We start from the raw sequence: 8722 nt of genomic DNA, 5'->3' as shown, positions 1-8722 counted from the left end.
ATGAAGTCAAACTCTGTTTTTCTGTTTTAAACATCTGACTGCTGATAATTCTAGACCATCAACCCTCTTTAAGTCACCTGCAAACCAGCACACTGTAAACCTTTTCTGTCTCTACAATATTGGATACAGATTCCGATCAAAATGAGAAGTCCAAGAAAATTTAAATTCAAAAACGTCAAAATTTGAAAAAACTTCACAAGCACGTTTTTTAAATTCACATAAATCCTGCATAAATTGCACTGGAAAAGTGTTTTATGTTCCTCAAAAGGTCCAATTTGCCATATCGATGTTTGACACATTATATTTACATTTACTCCAAAAGAAAAACAGCAACACTGCCATTATATTTGTCTAAACTGCATTGGCATGATGAATATACTTCAGCCCTCAGTTTCCTCATCTTGTATGCTGAACTCTCTCTAAAACCTTGATAGTGAAAAGATTGTGACTGATGTCATGCCACTACTTGTGCAGTTGGTAACTGTAAATAACATATTGTGTTGCTTTGAAATTTCTATTAGATACCCACTCAGCTGCAGAAAATGTAAGAAGTGCTGTAATACTTTTTAGGTAAACCATAGAGACATCTAAAGTTATTCATGAGGTAAAAGAAGACCACTAGGTATCATATCTACATTCATAAATGAGCACATTATCACTGTACGCTAAAAGAGGTCCAGATACAAACACGCCTGTTCTAGGTGTATCTGTATGAGCTCAGACATGATGAGATATACTGACATCACCTGCTTTTTCACAGCTGCCAATTGCACTAGTGTTTTATCTGTATGTACATTATGAGGATAATACAGTGAAATCCAATAAGTAAATGGGTGCTCTAATCAGCTTAAGAGCATTTTTAGCAATCTTCATGGAATGTGTCACATTGCAAAAATATTCAAATCATAACTACAGGAGCATTAATTCTGAACCTAACCTATAAGGATTGTAACAGTATCCACTGTCCATTGTAATGCTGGTGTGAAATGCCTGCTGTGTTTTATTCTCCTCCAGGAGGGGGCAGCAGTGCTCCTTAGAATTTATTTTGTTTATCGTCTCCCTCCAGCCCCCAGAGATTTAAACAAATTTAGTCCACAGTGTTTACCATAAAAGCCACTGAGAATTCTCCTCCCAACACTGGAGCATCACCTGTAATACAGAGAGGGAGATCTGTAAGTCACAATGGGAGCTATTGTAGCATTAGCTGTGTTGCTGGGAGCTTTATCATGTAAGTGAGCACGCTATATTCCTATTTGAATTGTAATTAAGATTTTTCTGTGAAATCCTCCAAAGATTTACTTTTAGATAAAATAAAATGAGTTGTCTATTATTTTTTGCAATTGGTTGTGTAGTTATTTTGCTTATTGATGTACTCACAAATATCTTTCATTTCCATCTCCACAGACGTTCGCTGTGTTGAACTCACACAGCCAGGCTCTATGGTTGTAAAACCAGGACAGTCTCTGACCATCTCCTGTAAACTCTCTGGGTATTCCCTGACTGATAGCAGCTATGCTACACACTGGATTAGACAGCCTGCAGGGAAAGCTCTAGAGTGGGTCGGGCGATATTATGTGGGTGGAACCAACCAATATCTTTATAAAGATTCCCTGAAAAGCAAGTTCACCATCTCTATAGACACGTCCAGTAACACCGTATCTTTACGAGGGAGCAGCCTGCAGACTGGAGACACAGCTGTGTATTACTGTGCCCGAGACCCACAGTGCAGCAAAACAACGCTAGAGCTGTACAAAAACACATCACGCTGAGTGTCACCACTGAACGCACACACTCCACCTGCACGTAGCACTCATTGTCCCCATATTTGTATACGTATTGATATAATTTTAAGTCTAATATATTAGTTTTGATTTCAACTTTTAAAAAATTGTTTTTTCATCAGCATTAAAAGAGAGACATTGAAGTGAGACTGCGATTCAGTCAAAATGTATCCTTCATCTTACTTTATTCTTCACATACTGTAAACAGAAGTGAAGAACAATAAAAAGAAGCTGTTCTTTTAAATAAATACAAATATTCATAACTCAGCTACTGCTGTCCCACTCCTGTCTGAAGGGAAAGTTTGGAAATCCAGTTTGAGCTGGTTCTATACCTGTGAAGAGCTTTATAAACAGCATGTGATCTGCCCACCCAGTGTGGAGGAGTTCATGCAAACTCTGAACTCTTCCTTCTACATTTACCTCTCTACACTGAGGGAGGAGGGACTGTTGTTGGAGACTGACTGTAGGACGATCATTATCGACTCCAAAGACGTTAACCATGACTGCTATAACCTGCCTGCTTCTGACTACAGTGTTCTTTACAAGTGCGTTTTAACCAGTCATTCATGTAAAGTAGGCAAAATTTGTATTTGTAAGATTATGTATCATGGAGTTTTTAAGTCTTTCTTAATTTCACAGGTGTTAAAAGTCAGACACTGACTGAATCTGTACCAGCTGTTAAAAAGCCTGGAGAATACCACAAATGGCCTGTACACTGCTGTGTATAACTGTGCCCGATACACACAGTGAGAGAGAGTGAGGGGAGAGCTGCACAAAAACCTCTTCCCCATTATCACACAGAGCAATCATATAGAACTGGATTTACTGGCTTATTTAAATATTTTTTTTAGAACACATTAAAAGAAATATCAAACAATTTTTCGTTTATTGTATGCACATTTATACATCAGTGAGAAATAAATGAAGCATGTACCTGGAATCTTTCCATATTGAACAAATTGCAATGCAATATTGGTTAAAGAAAAACTAAAACTTTCTTTCATTAACATTTTCAATTATGATGTCATTAATTTACATGCAGTCGTGATACGCATCCCCCAGTGATGTTTTTTATGATTCATAATGACCTGATTTGGTGATACATAATAGAAATTGTGACCCATTTTGTTATGACTTTATGCATATTTCGTATTGGTGTGGGTACCTTTAGGAGAAGAGCAGTCTCTAGTGGAAGAAAGGAAGACCTGGCAATCCAAATTACATCATTATGTATTCAATGAGAATATTAAAATATAACCAGATGGCTTTACTGTTACTTTTTTAAACCAGAATAATGTACCCCAAACAGGACAAATAAGCAAGTACTCTTGTTAAATTCAGTTTATTTCTTGTGATCAAAATGGAATGTATTCCAATGCGTATAAATCTGTATGGTAACTTCATAAGCCTTATTTCTGAAACAATATAATGCCACCAAAATAAATCACTGATCTAAATTCTCAAGTTATGCTAGTGGAAGCAGTCTGCTGTTTTTGATTTTACAACAGGAGGGGGCAGCAGTGCTCCTCATAATGGACACTCTGTTCTGTTTCTCTCCTTCCTCCAACCCCCGGTACTTTAAACAAATTCAGTCCACAGTATAAAGCCCACTGAGAATTCTCCTCCCAACACAGGAGCATCACCTGTAAGACAGAGAGGGAGATCTGTGTGTCACAATGAGAGTTATTATAGCATTAGCTGTGTTGCTGGGGACTTTATCTCGTAAGAAGGCTATTTTCATAATCTTAATTTATAGAACAATGATTCTGTGACTTTTTCAAATGATTTACTTTCAAATAAGAGCAAATAGGTCAATTATATTGTGTATGTTTCCATAATTATGTTGCTTTTTGATGAATGCAGCAATACCTTTTTATTTCTGTCTCCACAGATGGTCACTGTGTTGAACTCACACAGCCAGGCTCTATGACTGTAAAACCAGGGCAGCCTTTATCTATCTCCTGTAAAGTCTCTGGGTATTCCCTGACTGATAGCAGCTACTGTACGTCCTGGATCCGGCAGCCTGCAGGGAAAGCTCTGGAGTGGATTGGATACATTTGCTCTGATGGAAACACATATTACAAGGATTCATTGAAGGGCAAATTCACCATCTCCAGAGATACCTCCAGCAGTACAGTGAGTTTACAAGCAAGCAGCCTGCAGACTGGAGACACAGCTGTGTATTACTGTGCCCGATACACACAGTGCAGCAAAGCTACAGCAGACCTGTACAAAAACATACCCTGATGAGTGTAATGGTAGAGCACAAACATTTAAGAGCTCTGTGAAGTTTGCACCCCACATCAGAATGTGAATTAAAATATTTTCCTCCATTTGTGCTGCAGTGTGCCGATAAAATGTAAATCCCATAATGATTTAGGACCTGTGTTTGTACCTCAAAAGTTGTGGTTTAAATTCCCAGCTGGACAGTATGTATTGTAGCCTTAAATGTGCTTTTCCTATATCGTTTGACTAAAAACCCAGCTGCATCAATGGACTGTATGTAAATTTATAATTCACATTTACTGTTTCTATTATGAAACCGTGAATGAATAAGTCATGAATTCATTTTGAACATCCAAAATGTGATCTTTTTTTTTGCTTTAGGAAAACCTTATTTTATTATACACAAAATACAAAATTTTAGAGGCATGTAGTTTGTTATTGCCACAGATGTAAAGAAAATACAATTTATGTACATGCAAATGAGCAGATCATCACTGTACTCAACTAAAAGGTCCAGATACAAACCTTACTGTTCTTGGTATATCTACAGAATATCTGTAGACAACAATATACTGGGATCACAGGATATTAGTCCCCAGAGAAACACAAAGATGCACAAAATGCTCCTCATTGTAGACTCAGTCCTTAGAGAATTTTCTATTAAAATGAATTTACAACGTGAGCTTCACCTTGAAGACAGAGAGGGAGCTTCTCACACTGCAGACCTACTAAAAGACAAACTCCGCCCCTTTTTCTGTTTAAATATGACCACAGCCTCTAAGCCCTGGAGAGGTGAGAAGAGCAGCTCACTGCAGCTCATCTGCAACACAAACCAGGTTCCCTGCATCTCTGCAGAAGGTCCTGGCAGCTGCATCCTGTGAGTTTCTGTTTCTGACCAACTGTGTAAAACCAGAGGAACGCCCCACCAAAAAATAAATTAAAATAACAATAATTATGATTCTGGCTTCTGCCTACTGCCACACAGCCTTGCAATTTTTATATTTTCGGTTGAAATGTCATGAAATTCATTTTTTCTTCTGTCTCAAAGTATCCATTTCAAAATGTTGCTAGATTTCCAACAATTTTATAAGAAACATTCATTTTTCAGCAATCAAATAAAATTTATTCTTTCACATTATTTTGTGTGGTATTAAGTAACATTCTCACACATCTGCTGGATGATTTTAACAGCATCTGGAGAGTTAGAGCATTTTAATGACAGGAAAATAGATATCAAAACTTGATTTAGATGTGTTGCGTTAGAATTTTAAATGCCTATATTTTACAATATTGCTAATATTTGCACAGGAATGGAACATTTTCTGTAATGAAACATTCAATAAGTAATATTTGTGGAACATTCAGACCAACTAAGCGTTTATATACACACTGTACACTTTATGTAAATAGGAATTCCCATGAGAGGCGGTTATGTAAATCTCATGTTCTTTAAAACACAGAAACTACAGAACATATTCAGTGACGAGGAGCACTATTCACTTCTTGTCTTTTGTTGCTGTAAATGAAATAAAATGGAGGCCTTAGTATTCATCATAGCTTTGCTGTTTGCGTTTAAATGTAAGGACACAGCTGATTTCATTCCCTCTTTTCTCCTGTCTCACAACACTTGATTGAGTGGTGCTACAGCACTGGCTATAGAACTGTTGTAAAACTGTGTTTTTGTCCCCTTCTGCAGATGCTCATTGTGACATCACACTGACAGAGTCTGCTCCACAGATGAAGAAGCCTGGAGATTCCGTGAGGATCTCCTGCAAAATTACTGGATTCACACTCAGCAGCTACAATGTGCACTGGGTTCGACAGGCTCCAAATAAAGGGCTGCAATGGGTTGGATACTACGGTGGTTCTTTTGACGATCGTTTCAAAGTTACAGGAGATTCATCCAACAGCATTGCTTACTTAGACATCACCGGTCTCCAGTCCTCAGACACAGCTGTGTATTACTGTGCCCGAGAGACACAATGAAAGAGTTTAAGGCCCTGCTGCACAAAAACCCTCCACAGATGATTTAGCAGGCAGTGTGTGACTGGCTGTGCTGTGTGGCCTATAGACATTTTCCGTTATTGTTTTTCTCCTGGATATCCACCATCACACATTTTTAAACAAAGTTGAAATTAATTTAAGAAAATAACAAATACATTTAATCCAACTTAATTATATGTGTTCAAGTATTCCTCTATATTAAGTTCCCAGTGGATTCAAAGTGAGCAATAGCTTGAGTAACAGGTGAAAGTTTGTAAAACACAAAGACTGCAGACTTTGGCAAGATTACACAATGGGGATGTAGACGCAGGAGCATGTTTTCTTTGTAATATTTTATGAGATACATGATTTACAAAACAAGCTCCTGAATCAAAACCCTTGAACATAATGCATATACATATCATTCATTCCACTGAGATTTCTTAAACACATAATCATCCTAATTTGCATAAGCTGGGTTGCAATGTTGGTGCACAGACATGCATATTTAACTAGACAGGCAAGCACACCTTCAGCTAACCTAATCTTGTGAAGCCCCAGAAGTAAGCCAGTACTGCACATGTTGAGTGCAAAACACTGGGGCTCCCATTGAAGTGAATGAGGAATATCAGAGTTTTGAAGGCAAAATAAAACTTTCCAGATGATATTTTGAAACTCCATTAATGATCATTAAATTTCATATGTAAAGCAGATTTTTTTCAAAAAGCCAATATGTAATAAAACATTTTTCTGGATTTACCAACCATTATTTTCAAACATAATGAAATGTATGATCACAAGAGATTGACTGAAAAGATTACCTTTGGTTGTTATATCACCTTAGTTTTCTACGCTGAATTAAATTCGGCAAGTGAATTGTCATTATTTCCTAGGCTTCACTGCTTGAACCCTCCTAGACTCCAACACTCCCCAGTTCCTATGTACACTCTATGCATTGGTGGAAGCAGTCTGCTTTTTAACATTCTCCTCCAGAAGGGGGCAGCAGCACTGATCATCCCATCCATTATCTATACCCTCTTATCCTGAGCAGGGTCACGGGGGGTGCTGGCTGGTGCCTATCCCAGCATGCAATGGGCAAGAGGCAGGAATACACCCAGGACAGGCTGCCAATCTATCGCAGGGCACACACACACACACCATTCACTCACACACTCATACCTATGGGCAATTTAGAGTGTCCAATCGGCCTACCTGCATGTCTTTGGACTGTGTGAGGAAACCGGAATACCTGGAGGAAACCCACGCGGACACAGGGAGAACATGCAAACTCCACACAGAAAGGCCTAAGCCGAGATTCAAACCCATAACCTTCTTGCTGTAAGGCGACGGTGCTACCCACTGCACCACCGTGCCACCCAGCACTGCTCGTAATATGAAAATATTGGTTAAATAAGACTAGCGTTACAAATACAGGGTCCAGCGTTTAACAGTGGATATCAAGCTGCTTTCTGTACTGTGGTCAGATGCTGTCTGTCTTGAACACTCTCATTAGACTGACTTGTGTAATGTTGTGGAATGTAATGAAACAAACAAGGAACACAATGACAGGGCATTTACCCGCAGACAGGTGCACACAATGCACTTTGACCACAGTCTTCTTCAGTGGTGCCTGCATGGGCCCAGTTTGGTCTGGGGCATCAGCTCACACAGGTGAACAGGAGAAGGGGGTGACTTCCCCCCCCCCCCCCCCCCCCCCCCCCCCACCTCAGTGAAGGCCATCTAGAAGCACATGAGGGATGTTACAGCAGCCCTGGAAAACTGCTTCAAACACATCAGCCAGCAGCCTGTCTTTGGCCCACAGAGGGGACACTGTGACCTCTGTGCAAAGAGTATGTCCTGTGGAATTGTGGGAAGTTTTGTATTTTCCTGAGTCATAATAATGAGCAGTAGTGCTTCACCATATCAGGGAATGTGAAAAAATTGGCTATACAAAATTTAAGAACTATAAAAGAAACTGCTTTTTAATTTACAGAAAATTCAGCTGCAATGGTAGTGAAGAAGCCTGCTAATTCTTATTCTCCTTCAGGAGGGAGCATCATCATATCAAAATATTGGCACAAGACATGTATTACAAATACTGGGTCAAGAATTCAAGACTGAATATCAGGATGCTTTCTATATTGTGTGATTGTAAGCTCCCTGTCTTGGACACTCTCACTAAACTGACCGGTGATGTACTGAGTACTGGAGAGCTCCTGAATCCACTCTCCCACGCTCACCTGCCAATAAACTCCCTGCATTCTCTATGAATAATAATGCAACAATCAGCCATGGAAGAGAGACACACGGCTGTAATGATGGATAATACTTATAACTGCTATATGATCTGCACCGCATCTACAGCTCTGACTGCTCTATTTAAACAGCATGTGATCTGCCCACCCAGTGAGGAGGAGTTCATGCAAACTCTGAGCTCTTCCTTCTATATTTACCTCTCTGCACTGAGGGAGGAGGGACTGTTGTTGGAGACTGACTGAAGGGTTAGCATATGAACTGTAGAAGTCTTTCACCATGAGTATTATAACCAGCCTGCTTCTGATTACAGTGTTCTTAAAAAGTAGGTTTGAATCTGTCATTCATTTAATATTTACTAAAATTGTATTTGTGAGATTGTGTGTTCTAAGACTTTTTTTCATTTTACAGGTGTCAGAACCAGCAGTTAAAAAACCTGGAGAATCCCACAAACTGACCTGTACAGCCTCTGGGTTCAC

At 39.2% G+C, this 8722-nt stretch overlaps 1 long non-coding RNA gene across 1 annotated transcript; it reads left to right on the top strand.

Moving 5' to 3' along the window:
* The first annotated feature begins 3157 nt into the window (after positions 1–3157).
* On the top strand, positions 3158–3899 carry LOC135248750 (uncharacterized). The gene is made up of 2 exons (XR_010328501.1): positions 3158–3503; positions 3673–3899. It is a non-coding gene; the product is annotated as an uncharacterized LOC135248750 (long non-coding RNA).
* The last annotated feature ends 4823 nt before the right edge of the window (positions 3900–8722 follow it).

This window comes from Anguilla rostrata, chromosome 2, assembly GCF_018555375.3.
Source record: "Anguilla rostrata isolate EN2019 chromosome 2, ASM1855537v3, whole genome shotgun sequence".
In the NCBI taxonomy this organism is placed as follows: domain Eukaryota; kingdom Metazoa; phylum Chordata; class Actinopteri; order Anguilliformes; family Anguillidae; genus Anguilla; species Anguilla rostrata.
This window is presented reverse-complemented; position numbering and strand designations above follow the sequence as displayed.